Source organism: Paramisgurnus dabryanus, chromosome 11 (assembly GCF_030506205.2).
Source record: "Paramisgurnus dabryanus chromosome 11, PD_genome_1.1, whole genome shotgun sequence".
Classification (NCBI taxonomy): Eukaryota; Metazoa; Chordata; class Actinopteri; order Cypriniformes; family Cobitidae; genus Paramisgurnus; species Paramisgurnus dabryanus.
The window spans coordinates 18,609,288-18,630,964 of record NC_133347.1 but is presented as its reverse complement, the minus strand read 5'-3'; the positions used below and the strand labels follow the sequence as shown (position 1 = coordinate 18,630,964).

Here is a 21,677-nt window from a genome sequence, read left to right as displayed (position 1 = left end):
GGCTCCGTTCTCTTCCTATGTTTAATTAAAGTGAAAGCCAGTCTATGCTTACGGCATTTTACAAAGGTAATATGCTAAACTAAGTTCTTAAGACTAATCACACAGTTCAGACGAACTAAAGGCCACACTTTGACTGAGCGTGCTTGCCACGCTTAAACTGTCAAACGCTTGAAATGGTGTTAAGGACAAAACAAAAAGATAAAGCAAGGGTTCATACAATTCTTTTTTCTTTTCACATTTGAAAGGTTGAGTATTTTAAAGGTTTGACAGGTACTTCGCTACGGTTTCATTTAAAAAAGAAAAAAGAAATAATTTCCGCTACACTGTTCTGATTTGATTTGTCTAAAACCCATTATGAAAAAGTATATTTTTAGGTCTTCAGAATCAGAATTGTTTTCCTTGCCATCTCTTCTATTATTCTTCACCCAAAATTACTATGTATAGCAATAATCGACGTCGACGACTTAAAAAATGAAATCATAATTGCTGCAATTTAGATGCATTAAGTCCAATGTGAATGGTAGTTACGGCTGTCTATTCTGTGGTGAAATGTGACAAAATTGAGAAAGCGGTGACCTTTCCTTACATTGAAATCTTCTCTTTCATCTTCACTAAAGCTCTTGTTGTCTTCAACACTCCACTCCATCTGTCTCTCCCTCACTTTCTCTCACTCATTCCATTATTTTGTGTATAGAGACAAACCATGCACTGTCTGTAACCACTGTGAAAGATTAGCTTTTATTTCTGCTTTTTTGTTTACATTTATTGTTCTGATATAAAATGCTGTTTCCAAACCTATTTCCATTTAAATGTATACAGTACCTTGATGGAAATAATAATTCATTGCTCACATATAATTGTGCATTAAACATTTCATTTTTATCTTTAATACAAGAATTTAAGCACACTGCTATTCCATCTCCTAATGATTACTACTGAGACAGGAATATTCAACTAGACGTTATACAACAAGAAAAACAAATTCAATCACACAAAATTACCTCCTAACTGGAACATGTTGCATGTGGACAAAACACGGTGCACCAAATTTCATTTTGGTAATGGATGTAGTAGAATAAAATGTTTCACCTGTGGACCTGCTCTGGGGGTTTTGAAATCACACAGTGAAATACAGGATCACATACACATGACCGTTTAGGAAAAACAGCCATACAAATTGAATGCTGGGCTCAACTCCATCTAGGTCCATGATCATTTTAATGCAATTCCGCATGGATCTAATGGATCTCACACATGGGTACAGAGATAAAGAGGCAGGTCATAGACCGCATGACTAACATATCAGTTCTTGTGTTTGTGTTGTTTATTCAGATTTTTTCCATTGTGCCACAAGGGGTCAGAGCAAAACGGGTACGATGCACTAGTTTTGTTACATTTCTTTGGTAATGTCCCAATAATGTATACCATACACTCATAGCTGCTTTTCTGCAACAGCTAATAATTCTGTTTTTCTCTGCAACCATAATGAATCATATTTTTACTTATACATTCACTAATATTGTTAATTGTATCATTCCTCCATTAAGGATAAAGCCAGGCATGTGGCCTGAATTTCAGCTGTAGTTCTCTTCATTTTAAAGGGTTTTTGTTCCAGACCTCTCATACCTGTTTTATTGTATGAATTATGGAGGCCATGTAGTCTTGATTCATGTAATATGTATATGTGGCTCTGTTTCCTCAAGCCACCACCTCACACACGCACACACTTTGCAATTCATTTTTCACTTCCTTTTAGAATTAAATATCTTATTTGTATTCATTTAGGTTCATCTCCATTAAGATCACCCGTGTGCTACAAAATATGAGGAAAACATTTGATTTGCATACTGTATTAGAATAGTGATGCTAATTGCTTTGATTTTTACTTGCTCACAACAGCTGTCAGCGGGTGGATAAAAACATCTCTTTTGAGTTCATAAGGGTCCCGTGCGTTCATTGAGACGATTCACATCATTGCTCATTTAATCATCCTTATTCTGAAGATGTTAGTTAAGATATAAATGTCATTTGCATTGTGGGTGTTGTGATTTGTGTATTGCATAAAAATAATATCATACCCAAAAATACTGAAAAAATGTCCTTTTTCAGTTATTTTTTTTACAGGCGACTCTTTGCTCAGGATTTCCAGGTCCAGATTTTTACATCCTAAAAAGTTCAATAGTGCATTCGATCAGACAGCCATTCAATCTGTTAAATGTGGATGGAGCAACCATTTTGTCTCTATTTCTGTCAAATAATCGGACATTTCCCATTTCTCTTTGCACCTTACTGTTGTTTCAATTACACAAATACAAATGTTGTTATTTTAATGCCTAAGGGGACTTAAAACCTAAGATGTATCCAACCAAACGACAGGCTGTGCACAACAGCCTTCCTAATCTAATTGAAGCTTAGCTATTGACACTAAGGTAAATAGACATTAGGTGCTGTGACACCAACAAAGCGAATTACGTTTTATTATTATGGAGCAAGAAAGGGCTCGATAGAAAGAGGAGAGAGAAACTTTTAAGGCATATACAACATATAGATATTTTTAAAAGATCATTTTAAACTTATTTTAATGTATGTAAGGAGGAAAAACCTCTGTTGCTAAAAGGATAACAATGTACTTGGCAGAGTTGCGTAGGCACACTGTATGTATGTGCATACTGTATATGTTTTTGTATTTTTGAGTTCAAAACATTGACTGTGAACGTTTAAAATATTAGAACTTAAAATCAGGTAACAACAACAAACATGTTAGCAAAAACATGCATATTTTGAAATAAAAGAAGGCAAAGAAATTACAGAGTTTATCCTTTAAAAGTTTGCAATAAGGGAGGCATTGTGGTGGACACTTGGCGTATCGTCCAACTGCTTTGTTCACATGCCAACATTCACCTAATAAGTTTTTTCACTTTCATTCTCTGAGGGACCATAGGGAGCTTTGAATGTTTGGGGTCTCTGTTAGGCCCCATTATGTGGACCACAACTCTAAGAACTGTTCAGAATTCAAAACAGTATTACACTCGAGTGTCCTTTTGTGTGAATCAAATGGTGATAAATGTACCTAATGTAAATCATTATAATATGCAGTGTTTGTTTCTCTTCCAAATATTTATATAAAACCATGACATATGCACACACTCATGGGCACAAGAAAACTAACATATATAACTGATCAGAAATGTTTTATGCCGTATCATATTAAACACATAACAAAAGATTGTAATAAAAAGGTTTTTCCTCATTGTCGTTCTAGAAATCTCCATCTTGCAGGCCTTAATATGTGTCACCTTGAAGTCAAGCATAAATTATTACATTACGATTTCATTTCAACCCAACAAGAGTTTTCAAAGGTCTAACTAACCGGTCAACTTGGATTTTGTGGGCCAAATTTATTATAGTTTAGTGGTTGAGTAATGCGGTAGCAGCACAAAGGTCATGGGAGGAACACTCATGATAAAAAATGTATACATTGTAATGCACTGTAGGTCATGCATATTGTAATGTAAATGTAAACAAAAAAAATTATAGTTTGAATTGTGTGTTTCCCTTGTAGAAAATAAAATAACTATTTTTGACTTATAAAAATACAATTGCTGTCATTAACTGTCTGTTATTGTATAAAATAATATAAATAAGCTAGCAAAATGTCAACAACATTAGGAAGCTATGAATAACACAAGATTAGTTGTTATTAAATACGTAACATTACACTGAAGCAGGCTTTACTTTTCGTTACGTCAATTTATTATTAAATAAAATATTGGCTATTTTGATATTAAAATCTGGTAAAGTCAAATACATCTCAACATTATAAATGACACAACAAAGAAGAGTGACTGGTTATCCCAAAAGCTATAAACTTACCTTTTCACAAATGACCATTCGCGGTATAGGTGTTTACGGTGTTGGGCGCGCGTTAAGCGCGTGGGAGACAGCTCAGCTTGCGCCAGGACCTGAATATCTGTCGGCAGGGGGCGCGAGCCGATGACCCTGATCAAGACCAGTGACTGTGAATCTGTGACTGTGTATAGAGACATGAAGTAGCCTACTGCGCAGTCCACGAGAGACCCTTCAGGATCCGCGCGGTGCCCCCCATTCCCTCCCACAAATCCAGCCAACGCTTTTCAGCGCATTATATCCCGTAACGCTTCACGCATTTGGCAGCATTTCCCGAAATAATGTTCGGGTGATTTTCGGGTGTCCTGCCACGTTTTCTCGTCGTTTTAAAGGGGGAGAATATCGAGAGACCCGCGACACACACTTCGGCTGATCCGGATGAACAAACTCTTGGAAAAGTAAAGTCGCAACAGGACAACTTCACTAAGGCTGAGTGAGTTTCGCGCTTTTCTTCTTAACGTCTCGTGCATGATATGAATTTAACAGTCATGATATTATGGAGGGGATGTTGGTTAAGGGGCTATGCAAAGCTCGCGTAGGACTGGACAACAAACTGTCGTCCTTTTAATGTGTTTTATTTACGGTTTGTTGACAGGTAATCTTTTTCTGTTCAACTAAGTTTCTCTGAGTGCTATTTTCAACTTTGGTCTGCACGCAGCGCAAGTGTAACTATGACAAAAATACAACTTAGTTGAGTAAAAGTAGCGCTGGTTTATTTCTCAATGTGTTTTAAAGGGCTCTTCAGATGACCTCGTATTCATAAGAAAGTCATTTCAGTCAGTTATGTTGAACCAGACCAAAAGAAATAGAGAGAGAGAGCAACAAGTTAAACAGAATAGAAATTAATGGTTACACTTACAGTTCATTCCTAAATTAGATGTTGTGTTGCAGCTCTGTTCACATTGCGTCTGTAAAAAATGTGTCTTCTGAATAATTTTTAGGACACTTTAGGTGCTTGTTTCATCCTGGTTATTCTATGTTTACCTATCAATATGTGTCAGGGTTCCCGTGGCTTGCTAGGGCATTACTTTAGCATGCAATGGTCAGGGGTTCGATCCCAGTAAAGCACACACTGAATGTATAAATGTTAATGCACCGTACGTTGCTTTGGATTAAAGCATCTGCTAAATACATAAATCCAATGTCTTGACTCTGGCTGAGGATGTAATAGAAAGTATGTTGCATTAAGATAACACTTTACAATAATTTTTATTAACAATATTAGAAAATGTTTTTGTAATTAATTAATTTAATGCTTAACTGATTCATTTACAGTTCATGTTCATTTGAATAATAAGCTGTGTCTTTTGATTTAAGCATTTTCACATTTGTATGCACACAGACTACTGGTGTGTTAATCCTTTACAATGTGTGTTCAGTGATTAATGAGGTAATTGTAGTGTTGTGAATGTTAACAGCTAAACATCCTGTGTCTTTTTAAGATATGAGGCTTAAATTAACTGAACATACTTGTCAATATGTGCAATGTTATAATATATTGAACAAAGAGAAGGGCTGTATACACAATTTCCAATGAAGACAGGTTTTGGAGCCACACCTTCGCTTCAGCTTAAACAGAATTTGTTCTTGTATGAAACACGTTTTTAGAAAGACAACAGTGTGGCAGATTTGTGTATATTTGTATAACAAGTAAATATATTAAAAGTTTTATCTAGTGCATTTTTTACAACCTATTTGTCAACTTGAAGAGATCCCAATGACAAGTTTTGTCCTTGTGGAAAAGGTTGCACGTTGTACAGATTTTCCTCTCAAGGTACATTCACAAAGCAGCTTATGTTTAACTGTATTTGACTATAAATATTTAAATGAGTTTTACGCTTCACAAATATTTGCATGCTTCAGTCCTTAGGAGCTGTTAAAACAGACACATTTTAGAGATTCTTGGAAGTTGATGTTTCTCAAAATGTGTTCCACTGTTATCACCTCTTAAATCTGAAACCCTAAAAAAATCTGCAAATTGAATTATTTGTTGCAGTTTAATGAAATTAAATCGAAACAATTTTAGCAATAATTGCTTTTTGTCAAGCAAGCCTGCAAGAGCATTGAGCGTTGCTTGACAACAGGAATGAACAATCTACAAAAAGGAAATTAGAAACAGAGTATTTTCAGAATAGGGTTATGGTTATACATGCAAGTCTTATGGCTCAGAATGAAAAACGTCTAGACATTTAAAGACCTTTGTTACACAGACAGGTTTGAGGTACTTTCTCTATGAACTTGCACAACCTCGGTTATACAGCAAGCAGGATCTCTCTCTCTCTTTCTTCCTCTCCCTGTCTCTATTTGTGTTGTTTAGTGTTAGTATCGTAAAACTCATTCCTACAAACCTACAAACACATGCACACTCGGTCCCCCTCCAGCAGCATGTTTTGCTGAGCCAGACTTTTCCACTGGCCTCGTGAAATAGGAGCAGTAGAGATGATCTGGTCTCATTAACCAGAACCGAATGCCACCAAAAAAAGCTCAAAGATTCTCACACCCCGTTGCTGGCAGCAAACCTCTGTTTAATCTGGACATTTTGTACAAAAGTTTAGTATGTCAAGTCCAATCCATATTTAACCAAATGTTCTGTTAAAGCTAAAACCATGTTTTTACCGGAATAACCACACCTTTGGCCCAAACACATATTGGACATGCAGTTTTTATTGATTTTCTGTGCACATGAGACAATGATGTATATTAGCTTACACAAGGGTCTGTGCTTGTTTCAACATAACCGATTGTTTACTTGCTTGTGCAACTGCCGTGGTTGAATGTCAACTTTGAACCTTGCATATCAGCTTCCTCGACTGACTAAATCGATCGCAATGGGAAAGGTTGAATCCTGTCTCGTATCCTTTTTGAGACTCAAAAAGGCAATATGCAAACAATTTGCAGTTTGAGAGTTATTGTGTAGTAATTCGGAGTGTAACGATATATGTATTCGTACTGAATCGTCACAGTACAGACGTCACGGTTCGGTGCATGATTCTCTTTCTATCTCTCTCTCTCCCTCTCTCTTTCTATCTCTATCTTTCTCTGCAAGAAGATTGTTCTTGAACTGAATAGAGCAAACATTATCGTTAAATAAGTACCATTAAGTACCATGAACATTAATTACGAAGCCATTTATAAGAGAGCCCTTGCATACAGATTTATTAGGCTATTACTTGTTATCTGCTAGTCCATCATCATAGCTTGACTTAGTGACTCAAGACTTTTTACAAGGTAGAAATAGAACAATTGTGTAGTTAGTCACCGCTATATCTGGATGTTAGCCTAATGGTAATGGTATTTAACAGTTATGCTTGTTAACCTGAGCTCTTTACCTGTCAAACTTGTTAGTTTGGTAATGCCTACAAAAAGTCAGAGGTTTTGGTTTTGATATTAATTTATATGACAGGTAAGATAAAAAAAATGTGTGACACAGCCCAAGGTCCTTGAATTAATGCCAGCATTTTTTATTTATTTATACACAGACTGATGACAGACATTGCTGTAAAGCGAAATAAAAATTACATCATAATGACTCACCCTCATGTCGTTTCAAAACCGCAAGACCTCCGTTCATCTTCGGAACACAGTTGTCCATGTCCAGAAAGGTAATAAAAACATCATCAAATACATTTTGATCTAAACATAAATTACGACTTTATTCAGCATTGTCTTCTCTTCTGGATCTGTTGCGAATCCGCGTGCATGACACTGCAGTGATGCAGCTGATGTACGACGTTGCTGACGTGTTATCTGGTGCGCCCGAGCTTCGTTTACAGTCTGAGGACTGTAAGGACTCTGATGAGACACTTACGCACCATTTTAAGAAATTTAGCTATGCCAACATACAAACAATGTAGAATAGCTTGCTCAGACTGTAAATGAAGATAACACGTCAGTAGTGTCGTACATCAGCAGCGTCACTGCAGTGTCATGCACGTGGATTCGCAACAGACACGGAAGAGAAGACAATGCTGAATAAAGTTGTATTTTTTTGGGACCAAAATGTATTTTCGATGCTTCAACAAATTCTAACTGACCCACTGATGTCACATGGACTACTTTGATTATGTTTTTATTAGCTTTCTGGACATGGACAGTATACCGTACATGTTTTTTTAAATAAGGGTCAGAAAGCTCTCGGACTAAATCTAAAACATCTTAAACTGTGTTCCGAAGATGAACGGATGTCTTACGGGTTTGGAACGGCATAAGGGTGAGTCATTAATTATATAATTTTTATTTTTGGATGAACTAACCACTTAAATATGCTACAGAGGAACCAAGTTGGTCTACAGACCATCTCCAAGTCCACCAAACACTTTTGAAAAACGTGTCAATTCCAAAACGTGTCCCAGAGTGGACAGTCTTGTGTCTTCATGTATACAGCCAGTCTGTATGTTTTAGCCCTTTTCTCCAACAGATTATGGAAATACAAAGAAAACTGTGTACATTCACTTATCATCCGTTATTTTTTCTGGAGAAACCACGCATATTTTCTGATCTGATCACAACTTGTGCATGACACACGCTGTTCTATGAAGCTGGCAATCGATCTCGGTTTCAGCATAGATAGTGAGGAGATCCCTGATCTCTGCTTATTCCAGTTTGGACACATTTCTCATCATCAATCTTGATCGTCAAAGAGCTGAAAGGTAACTTGTTGTGAAAACACGCGCGTCCTTGTTTCTGCCATTTTTTTAAACCTTACAAAAAAAGTTTGGGTAGAGGGAAGCTTTGTGTGGATGTGGCCTAAGAGAGGCACATCACATCCAAGTTGTGCCGTGTTGTCAACAGAAGGCATATTTTGGATGTTATAGTAAGAGAAGCTATTTGAGAGAAGCACTGCAGTATTAGCAGCATGTGCTCGAGCGAAGCGGGAAAATCTCTCAGCCAATGAGAGTGAAAGAATTTCCACCCCTCCTCCCTCTCATGGCTATCTGGACAATTGGCCCCTCTGTGTTGAACGATGGGCCCCTTAGCTCTCTCTCTCCTGGGGATGGACCCTTCCAAGGTCCTCCCCATGTATCTCCAAACACTATCCCCACATACAGTAGCAGGGACCCACAGCAAATAAAGTTTGTACATGCCTCATTAAAACCAGTCAGGAGATCAAAAAACTGCCTGTTTACTACTGTGATGGCTTATATTATCTTGTTATGGTTACACTAAGCTATAACAGGGCTGGTTTACATTATTCTAACAATACACAGATCTCGACTAAGTAGCTTATCAGTTATATTATGGGCTAAATTGCCCATAAATTTCCTTAATACTCTTGGTATTACCATTCATCATAAGTAATACGATCAGGAGGGGTCAGGGGAGACAAACCTTTGTAGTAATTTCTCATAGGAAATCTCAAATACCACCAAAGTAGTCCTATTGACCTTTTGAGATCAGATTCGATTTAGTTCAGTTCAGCTTTTCACAATTTTAAATTGTTGCAAACCAACTTTACAGTAAATGGGTGATTCTCACAAAATTAGACTTGCGAGGTGTCATGAAACATTTTGATATTAAAAGTAAATTCTATCAAAATAATAAGCATACAGTTACAAACATCTCTTCATGTACTATTTCGCACATGATTTCAAATGACATCATAAAAAAACAATTGTGTGGTTTATTCCACATTTAAGGGGAAAATTTTCATTACCACAATGTGTCCATGACTGGATTTGGGTTCTTTGACATGGAAATATTTATAATTAAAAAATCTAAAAAATAAAATGCTTTGGTGCATGCTATACTATAAACATTTACAGTAAAGAAACATGTGGTGTTTGGTGATCAATGGTAAATGTAGAGACAATAATAAGGAGTATAAATGTGTCCAAGACCAATGTTCTCATCCTCGGCAACAATTTTCAATAATTGTTTAAGCCCTCAAGGAACTAATATTTTCAAAAAAATAGTTGGAAGGGACATAATTCACTGTGATACTCAAGATGGCTACCAAGTAAGCAGTTCTTATTTTTTCTTTGCAGATAAAAGTAAAAATTCTATAGGAAATATTTTTTAAATCCTCTAAAAATAATGATTATAGTAAGTTCATAAGAAGAAATCTTATATGTGCAAAAAAAAATGGCTTCAAGGGCTTTTTAAAAATTCTGATGCTGGACACCTTCTAAATCTGGATTACGTGAGAATCACCCGTAAGAGTAAAGACAAAACAAAACAATCTTCAGAATGCATGTGGTTATATTGCTTTTTTTCAGAAGATGTACATAAGTTTACTAACTGTGAAAATATTAAATGTCTGTAGGTTTTTATTTAGACTGTTTTATTTTTAGTGATATAAAGCCTATATGCGTGCCTATATAAATTTTTCATAAGAAGTTTTTTAGCGATACTAACAAGTGTCTGAGGGGTTGTACTCATTACATACATCATCAAATCCCTTTAGGAAAGTTGCACAGATGGCCATCTTTGCAATGCCTCTGGACAGTTATGCAAGACTATTCTTAAAATTGTGTGCTAAAATCACCATTAAACAACATATTTCTGACCAACAATTTTACAAATTTTTTAATTTTTTTTTAAATTTTCTTTTGTGTCTTTATCTCAAATTATGCTAAATAAAACCTTTATTCAAAGTAGTTTCAACTGCTGCGCATGTGCACAGGTCAACAATCACCTAACGCGACTCTCCCCATGCAGAGAATCATCATTCTTTATCGATTTATGATTGGTTCTTTTAACTGAAAGCGGGACTTCCGTCATCACAGTGGCTATGTTGAGCGTTGCATTTCACCTAATTCATAATAGCAGTGATATATCTTGTTATATCCAAAATCTTTCACATCATTTACTAAGTCACTATCTATTTGCTATATCACCATAGGATTGAGGACTAAATGCACAGCAGACACGTTATCATCCCACACAGAAGCAACATAATCCTGAATCCTTTGTCACTAGCCACAATACAATAGAAAAAGCAACGTTTGGACAGGCAGTCAGCCTGCGTGTGCTTCATACACTCCTTTGATGTATGAAATAACAGCAGTGTTTCACTGAGGAATGTGGCCTTCATGTTACCTGATTGAAGGAGGAATCTACAGTGAATAGAGCGACTTTCAAGCCTTGACACAGAGGACAGGAAGAGGGGGGGTATAGCTAGGGTTGTGGTCATCTTTATTCAGTTATTTTATGTTTGTTGAGGTTAAAGCAACAGATTAAAACCAACAAAACCAGGTATTTGCTGATTATGCATTTTTCCACATTTGGAAATCGTGGCTTGTTTTTAAAAACCCCATTGCCAAGTAAGAAAATAGCTTTGAAGCCAAACAATAATTCACAACTCAGCAATAATTTTAACAAGATCCAGAACATGCAGCACAGCACTGTCGAAATACTTATTGATTGTCAAGTTGTATTTTTAATTGTTCATTGACATTTTAAAAGTGTATATTTGTTATACATAACAAATATATACATATATACATATATACATACATACATACATACATACATACATACATACTTATTTATTTATTTATTTATTTATTGCATATTTAAACAATGTTATTATTATTGTTTTACTTTTATTAATTATATTTGGCCAGCTACATGAATCTAAAGACCATTAGCCTCAAGAAACAGGTCAACCATTTCATAGCTTTTTGATTTATAGTGTGACCAAGCAAAAATAGTATGGGGTGATTATTTATACCTCTGCTCTGCTCTACTTGGTAATAACCGTTCACCCCAAACAGTTAAAAACGTTATTTGTCACAATGTTGTAAATATTTCAGACCATTCATTATCTTCTTTTATTTGAAACAGATCTTAAGAACCCAAAATCTCAAAAGAATGCAGTAAAGAGTCAACAAAGCACAATGTGTAAATCATCATTTAATGGCGCTTCAGGCATGGCACCTTGCCAAGAGAATTTCTGTAACACATCTAGCTTTTATTTAAGCAGAAGTGTTCGCTGTTGGTATTGCTAATGTACATACATTTTGAAAAAATATCATGCAGTCTATGTGTTTCATAAGCGTCTTTATTTAAATGTCTAATATTTTGCCTGTACACTATAAAAATGCGGGGTTATTTTCAATCCAGCGTTAAGTCAAAAGAGTTGTTGAGTTAAATTGACCCAGAACATTTTTTATATTGGCTGAAACTACCCAACATTCTGAGTTAACAGGTTCAACGTGTCAGGTTGGGTTAATCTCTTTTTGGCCCAATGCTGGGTTAAAAAAAACATAAGTTTTAGAGTATACTAATTTATTTGTCAATTATTTACTGAAGAGAAGAGCACATTTGCAACAATGCAAAACTGAAAAGCACTTTAAAAATAAAGCAGTTAATTTTTTATTAAATTATAATGTATTTGTATTTTCATTTGTGCCCCAGCAAGTCTTGATTATGAATCTCAGTGGAGGCTGAGCTTATCAATAAACTAACCAATAAGTAAGGGATAATGTAGAGGCAGCCGGTAGTTATTGGGAAATAAGCCCCGACAGTGTGATCAGGACCCGACGCGAAGCTGGACATGAATATGAATTTGAAACATTTTATTGGCATATTTGTTTTAAATTAACATTTTTATCCTTCCGCGAAACTTTGCACAGATGCATAAAATGATCGTAATACCTTATTAAGATCCTCTGCTTCATACTTGTCTGTCTCCATTTTTTCTCTTTTAGCCATGTCTTTGAGAAGTTTTAATGCCCATTCTGTATTTTTTTGTGTGTTGGCTTCGTAGCTGTCATGCTCTATTTAGTCAAGTTCAGTCTCAGTAAGCTCTCTGTGTCTTGTCGTGGTTGTCGAGTGTTTGTCACAAGATGGCGCCAAACAGACATAATCTTTATTGGCGCGGAGCGATTTTACTCGTGCAAGTAGTCCGGCTATGCGTTATTATTTTGGAGCGGTTATTATTTGAAAAGAACGAACCTGCAAATGTCTCAACTGACCAATCAGAATCAAGCATTCCAGAGAGCCGTGTAATAAGGATGGATATAAATGATATATAAAATTATTAAAAAAAAAAAAACCCATAATTTTAACTCTTTCCCCGCCAGCATTTTTTTAAAAGTTGCCAGCATTTAAACAACCCTCTAACCTCTCAAATATGGGTAGGTTTTGAATAAAAGCGGAAATACGGATGCACGAAAAACTCATTATTGATTGGGACGCGTTAACTTGTCAATGGCATGGAAAGAGTTAAGCCAGTTAGCTTTCAGCATCACTTCATAATGTGTGATCAAGCTTGCTTGCAGAGAGAAGTCTACACACAAATGCAAGACTATACTACATGGCCTTAAAGGTAACGTTTTTCCTGATCCCTTTTTTTAAACTTTAGTTAGTTTGTAATGTTGCTGTTGGAGTATAAATAATACGTGCAAAATTATAAAGCTCAAAGATCACTAACAGGTGTAAGGGTCCAAATATGACCCCATCCATCCGCTTGGCCCAACGACGGAATCCAAACGGCATGGCCGGTTTATAGCGCATTCGGTCTTTTCCGGTGCTTCCGGTTTTAACATTACGCAACTTAATATCTGACTCCAAAGATATGAAACGTATTGCAATATGAATCAAATTGATGTAAATATAGAATTTGGATAAACGTTTGATCATTCTATTTAACTCATGTTAACATTGAACTCATTCATTCGATTACCCATGTCGTATCGGTCCACATCGGCCGTTATGCAGATTCCGAACACATATTTGACCGTACTAGAAGTTATGACTAACACAATTTAACAATGCCGCTCCCGCAATCTCTTGCTAAATGTCCCAAAATAGCCTCATGCAATCGTTTGTATACAACTTAGTACAAAATTCACACTATAACCAGAGGTTCGGGCTTAGCACCATCTAGCCGAATATAGTTAAATCATATTACTATATACAACTTAATTATAGCAGAAATCATGACCAGCGGTTATGACTTATCACTCCGATAGCCCACATACAAATACGATTACCCAACAACTTAGTGAAAGTTAAATAATTAATCTACCATGCAATAACTAGAGGTTCATGACTAAAGCAATTTTAACAATACCGCTTCATGTGTACGGACTCTCATTAAAACGTATCCATATAGCCTCACACAATATGTTATATACAACTTAATTCAAAGCCTTACAATGATCAGAGGTTCGGGCATAGCACCGTCTAGCCGAATATAGTTAAATCATATTACTATATACAACTTAATCAAAGTAAAGGAAATGATTAGAGGTTATGACTCATCGCCCTGATGGCCCACATATAAACACGACTGCGTAACAACTTAGTTAGAGGTAGAACTTAATTAACATGAATTAACCCCGATCAAAGATATGTGGTAACAAAGGATATCGTAATACTTTATAGTAACTTAGAAGAGTCAATAATACAGAGCAAATTAGAATGAATGCAAACGTAACAATTTATTAACCAGGTAGGTAAAACATAATTCAGAAGCCAATTTACATTCCAATTCAAATACGAAACAAACGGAAACCATTGCATACCTGGTAATGAGATGAAGATCTGGTTACAGATTCCTCAAAGTAAAATAAAATACATGATGCTGTGCCAGGACAGCATCATGGGGGTGCATTTCTCGATATTGAAAGTCCCCCCTAAATCTTCTACACATCTCCTTAAATAGCCAGAGAACAAAGCATTGTAATATGACATGCTGATTGGTTCTTGTAAGCCCAGGGGTGTTGCCTAATATACATACAGTTGGTGATTGATCAACATGTCTAAGGTGGGAGTTGTCTCCCAACATTAGGTTAAATTTACTTATTTATTGTCACAGATTAACATTGAATCCTGTTGTCATATTTATAAACCCAGATGTACCACTTGCATTAAAAACACTTCATATAACACCAAACAAGACCAGTTTCAGATACATGTGTTTGCAGAATGTAGCATTCCATATACAGTTTGCTTTGAGAACATGAGGAGAGGGGGATGAGAACGTGTGGTAGGGTGTGTGACTCTTCTTTGAGAGAGGTTTCAGTCTCACAACTTGGGGTAGTGTTCTTGGGGGGTAGATGTGAACTCTTTGAGAGAGGTTTCAGATGATAATTCAACAGGAATTAGGAAGCAGTTCCCTGTGGATTCAGCCATTTGCTGCTGGCTTTTGAAATACCTTTTGTCAGGGTTTGGCACCACCTTACAGAAATCCGCCCTTTTGATGAAGTGGGATAAACAAAACATTCCCAATGAGATCAATATACAATAAGGTGTTAGCTCTTGGTGGTGTCCAGTCTCTGTAGTGTTTATAGTGTTCCAGTCATGCTCAATCAGGCCTGTGTGCTTTGTTTGGTCATTCATTTACGAAACCACCTGCTCTTAGACGTTCTGATCCTTTGAAGAAAGTTGTCACCTCTGTAAGGTGACGTCCTCGGATTCAGACATCATTAGGTGAATAAAGTTCATTTCATTAACAATACATCACTGTGTAAAACACCTGCACATCTTAAATGACCATTCATTGATTGAGCACTGATCCATATCAATAGGCTTGGTAACACTATAACATGATAGTTAGGGCAAACCATAAATAAAATAAAATAAAATAAAAACATTACACATGATAACTTGATGTGAAAAGAAGCAAGTGGTACGATAGGGTCAAATATATCTGATCTATAAAATTACCATCATTCTTTCCCACCGTTGTATTTGGAATTCAAAGGTACCTGATCTCTGGATATTGAAGGAGAGGATGCAAAAGATCAGGTTAAAACAATAAAAACATAACATTGAGGTATGCTTATTATAAAAAATAAAACTCATAAAATGTTAAAATAACTTTCAGGTATGCATATAATAAGTTATATGAAAAATAAAAAAACAGAAATTGTTCAGGTATGCATATTATAGGTTGTATGAAAATAAAACCCAGAAAAATGTTAAAATGATCTTCATGTATGCATATTATAGATTGTAAAAATAAAACCCAGAAAATATTAAAATTACCTTCAAGTATGCATATTATAGATTATATGAAAAATAAAGCCCAGAAAATGTAAAAATAACCTTCATGAATGGATATATTGGGTAATGTAAAAATAAAAAAATAAAACCCAGAAAGTGTTAAAATAATATTCAGGTATGCATATATTAGGTCATGTGAAAATAAAAAATGGAATATGTTAAAGTAAAATTTGGTTATGCATACTATAGGGTGTATTGATAATAGTGAAATATTGCTATAATAGATTTATGTATGGCATTGTAGACCATATAATTATAATAGTAATAATAATAATAATAATAATAGGCACATAATGTTGTAATCATTCCATACACACATCTTCAATCAATGTTTCGCGGGAACTCTGAATTTTCTAATATAAGCACCTTCTAGGCCTAAGATTAACTAAGAATATGTTCAGAACATGTTGAGTCCATGAGAACAATTGAAGATTCAGAATCTCATGTTAGATTTCTATGTGTGCAGGTATGTGCCTATGTGTATGTGTATCTATCTGTATGTGTATGTGTGTATATGTTAATGAGTATGTGTAGTCCATACACTTGAAGATTTAGAATCTCAGATTTCAATGTGTTAGCGTGTATAAGTAGGTGTGTGAGTGTAGAGATATGTGAATATTTGTATAGGTGTGTGTGTGATCTCTGATCTGTTGGCTAAGTCACATTTGATATTAGGAGTTGAGTAAATGGTTTGATTGATTCTTGACAATTGTCTGTGCTGTTATTTAGTGATAAGTTGAGAATCAGGGCGCCACTGTTCCTCCACTTATGACAACAACAGTAAGATTATTGATTTGAGATTAGTAAGTTTGTTATTGCAATTTAAAACATAATCATCAAAGTGTGACTTTGCCATGTAAGTTTCTTATGAGTGTTGTAGTTTTGCTAATATGGGTGTGAATGATATCACTTTAGCATATGTGTTAGATTAGATGGCTCTGTTGGTGTAACAGGAGAATGTTGGTTTTAAGTGTAGTGTTCAGTTTGGAATATGTTGTGTGGTGCGTAGTGATAAACATGATAGTTTTAAATGTCTTACATACAGAGCAAATTAAATGTCAAAGATAATAGTATTAAACTTAGAAAATTGCTCTTTATCAAGATTTCAGTAGACATTAAACTGATCAAACTTCTGAAAAGAAAACCCAAAACAGATGCTTAAATTCAGACAGTTTGAAATAATGACTAATTCTTGGTAAGTGAGTGTTCGCTATGTGATTTAATTTAACTGAGGCTATGTGTGAATACCATGCTGCAACAAAGGTGAGAAGGATAAATTGTGATGCAAATTTAGTCCTGTTGTTAAAACAGGGAGCCAGTTCGATATTATCGGTATGAGGTTGTAATCTGGCTCAATAAGTCTTCCAACACCAGTGTTTTTAGTTAGGAAACATGGTAAAAGTGCTACTGGATCCTGTTGTGAGGTAAAACATTTTCATTAATGCAATTAACACATTGTAGCCACATGGCATTTTTGTGCTCCTCTTTAGGGTCTGACTGCAGCTATACAAGGAATAGCAGAGTTTACCACATAGGAGACAAATCCTTCAACATAGAAACACATACGAAACAAACAACAAGAATGTGTTCTATAGAAATATCAATGCCTTACGATCAATTACAAATCGGAAAATGTAAACGGATCACTGCAATGAGAATGTTAAACACATGCTAACTGGCTGTTAAGCCACACAAGCATGTGCCCAATCTGTATTGGATTAAAAATGGGTTAGTGATTTCCAGTTAAATGGGTTTGGTTTACTATCACAAGTGTCATGTAATATTTAAGTGTTAAAACATGGCAACATGTGACAGCACATTCCGCCCTTTTGACACTGCATAGTGGACCAATTCTGTGGGTTTGGCCTGTGCAAGTTATTCCATAGTACATTTAATGCACCACATTTTACCATCTGAGGCCTGTTTGGCCATTATAATATAATGTATATTGCAACTTGATCACAATATAGATTATATTACATTAAAATAGTATAAATTAAAAATACTTTCATTACTGATCTCTTTTAAGGAACACCAGGCTGGTGTTTGTAATTTGCAAGATGTTACTGTATCAATGTATTTGAATGTGAAAAGGTGTCAGCCCTGGACAGACTGGTGTGAGGCACAGATGTTCATTGGTTCATGCTAATGTATTTCTACAACAGTTTCAAGACTAAGAATTGTGTGGCCTTTCACATCTCTATAAAGCTGTACAAAACTGTCTTTAAACAATTTTCACAGACTCATAAGGAAAGACTAAGCCAAGAACTTTTAACAGTCCTGGTGTTTATCAAGTTCTTAAAGAACACTGAGATTGATTTACAGAAGGAAAAATATGGTTACAGACAAATGTCTCTCTTAAAAACAATGTGCTCTCTTGGGAACAATGGATAGCCCGTTATCTGAGTGGGGGGTAAGCCCTTTCATCTCAGTTGGGTGTCTCACAATGAGAGATAAGACCATTTGTGTTGGCCTAGAACAACATTGTATTTTCCTGCAACAATTTTAGGTTTTGCTTAATTGTATCTCATCAATGGAGAAATACTACATTGAATTAGAAGTTTGTAATTGTAATATGACTTACTGATTCCATTCCATCCTCATTCAATTCAGAGTGATCTTTTAAAAGGCTCACTCACAACAACTCATTTAAAATCATTTCCCTACTTGCTCCCTACTTGCTTAATGTCCAGCATTCAGTTACATTTCTCTATGCATTGGGGATTTTTAAATCCAACAACGCTGCCTTCAATCATTCATACATTTCCTTCATTTTCCAGCTTCATTACAATATTACCTTAATTCATCAAATATAGATTGTACACTGATGTTTGCAGCATTTAAAAATCTTACTATCTGTGTGCTTTTCACATATAAATTGTCCAAGTCCTCCCTTCACATGCAAACACATTCATTGCATTGTAGTTTAAATCATCCAACATAATTTTTCAATTGTTAAAAGTTATTTTGGCACTCTTTCCAGGTTGTGCATTTACTGTCACAACAGAAACAATTGTGTGTAGGATTTGGTGATTTAAATTTAGATTCTAGATGTTTTCCTTGTTTGAGAATCAGAATAAATTTTGGATGATTTAACTCCAATGTAAGACGATCTTTTGTTTTCCGTAGGCACATAAACAAAAGATCTTAACAGAGCAAAGCAATTCATTCTTCATTTAGCATTGCACAGCATTTTCCTAATAATGTGGTTTCATTTCATTTTTAAGCCCCACCGGATTCAATCTCCAGTCTAACATTAGGTATATTTACAACCTATTTCATAAATGTGGGATGTTCAAAACATTCCCTCAAACATTTTTAAAAGGCAAAGAAAAGACTGACTTACCACATCAGCTGAAGAAATAGAAGAAGTTCAAACCTTTAGCTCCATGAAAAGACTCTTATTCTCCAGGGATCGAATCAGTCGTACTTTGTACATTTTGATAAGATTTCCACTGGTTGAATATCACGTCGGGATCACCACTTTGTAAGGGTCCAAATATGACCCCATCCATCCGCTTGGCCCAACGACGGAATCCAAACGGCATGGCCGGTTTATAGCGCATTCGGTCTTTTCCGGTGCTTCCGGTTTTAACATTACGCAACTTAATATCTGACTCCAAAGATATGAAACGTATTGCAATATGAATCAAATTGATGTAAATATAGAATTTGGATAAACGTTTGATCATTCTATTTAACTCATGTTAACATTGAACTCATTCATTCGATTACCCATGTCGTATCGGTCCACATCGGCCGTTATGCAGATTCCGAACACATATTTGACCGTACTAGAAGTTATGACTAACACAATTTAACAATGCCGCTCCCGCAATCTCTTGCTAAATGTCCCAAAATAGCCTCATGCAATCGTTTGTATACAACTTAGTACAAAATTCACACTATAACCAGAGGTTCGGGCTTAGCACCATCTAGCCGAATATAGTTAAATCATATTACTATATACAACTTAATTATAGCAGAAATCATGACCAGCGGTTATGACTTATCACTCCGATAGCCCACATACAAATACGATTACCCAACAACTTAGTGAAAGTTAAATAATTAATCTACCATGCAATAACTAGAGGTTCATGACTAAAGCAATTTTAACAATACCGCTTCATGTGTACGGACTCTCATTAAAACGTATCCATATAGCCTCACACAATATGTTATATACAACTTAATTCAAAGCCTTACAATGATCAGAGGTTCGGGCATAGCACCGTCTAGCCGAATATAGTTAAATCATATTACTATATACAACTTAATCAAAGTAAAGGAAATGATTAGAGGTTATGACTCATCGCCCTGATGGCCCACATATAAACACGACTGCGTAACAACTTAGTTAGAGGTAGAACTTAATTAACATGAATTAACCCCGATCAAAGATATGTGGTAACAAAGGATATCGTAATACTTTATAGTAACTTAGAAGAGTCAATAATACAGAGCAAATTAGAATGAATGCAAACGTAACAATTTATTAACCAGGTAGGTAAAACATAATTCAGAAGCCAATTTACATTCCAATTCAAATACGAAACAAACGGAAACCATTGCATACCTGGTAATGAGATGAAGATCTGGTTACAGATTCCTCAAAGTAAAATAAAATACATGATGCTGTGCCAGGACAGCATCATGGGGGTGCATTTCTCGATATTGAAAGTCCCCCCTAAATCTTCTACACATCTCCTTAAATAGCCAGAGAACAAAGCATTGTAATATGACATGCTGATTGGTTCTTGTAAGCCCAGGGGTGTTGCCTAATATACATACAGTTGGTGATTGATCAACATGTCTAAGGTGGGAGTTGTCTCCCAACATTAGGTTAAATTTACTTATTTATTGTCACAGATTAACATTGAATCCTGTTGTCATATTTATAAACCCAGATGTACCACTTGCATTAAAAACACTTCATATAACACCAAACAAGACCAGTTTCAGATACATGTGTTTGCAGAATGTAGCATTCCATATACAGTTTGCTTTGAGAACATGAGGAGAGGGGGATGAGAACGTGTGGTAGGGTGTGTGACTCTTCTTTGAGAGAGGTTTCAGTCTCACAACTTGGGGTAGTGTTCTTGGGGGGTAGATGTGAACTCTTTGAGAGAGGTTTCAGATGATAATTCAACAGGAATTAGGAAGCAGTTCCCTGTGGATTCAGCCATTTGCTGCTGGCTTTTGAAATACCTTTTGTCAGGGTTTGGCACCACCTTACACAGGCGATATATTTTCTTTAATAGATTTCCCCTTTCAAAGCCTACAGTGAAAGGCCAGTTTGGACTACAGCCGTCTACTTCCTGGTTAAATGACGTCAATATAAGAGTTTTTGACTAAACTCCGCCCACAGGAATACATCAGTCGCAAGCTAAGCTCAAACGGCTCTAAGCTTAGCTGCTATCGAATCACAACACACTAAACAAACTACACAATCAGAACTCTTAACGTATTTCTGAAGCAGGGACTTTATAGGACAAGGAAGACATCAGCCTGTTTTGAGGACAGTGAAAATGGCGGTATACAAATAAGTTAATTGTGTGAAAAATAATGTGTTTTTTTTTACACGTGAAACGTGAACACATGTTATATTGCGCACTTTAAACACAATCAATGCTTCAAAAACACAAAAAGAACGGGACATTTAACAGGTTGGTAAAAAATTACAACCAGTCAGTAAATTTTAAGTACATTTTAAAGATCATTTTACAATATCAGATCGTCTCCGTATATTTGACCAAAATAAGCCCCCCCCCCCCCAAAAAAAAATAGGAAGATTATTCTCACAATGTCCTCAG

General features: G+C 35.7%; 1 protein-coding gene across 1 annotated transcript in view; it reads left to right on the top strand.

The window, feature by feature from the left end:
• The first annotated feature begins 4,051 nt into the window (after positions 1–4,051).
• ghra (growth hormone receptor a) overlaps positions 4,052–21,677 on the top strand; it is a 48,570-nt gene continuing 30,944 nt past the window's right edge. The window contains exon 1 of the mRNA XM_065247255.2: positions 4,052–4,339. The gene's annotated coding sequence lies outside the window, so the exon portion shown is untranslated. The remainder of the gene's footprint in view (positions 4,340–21,677) is intronic.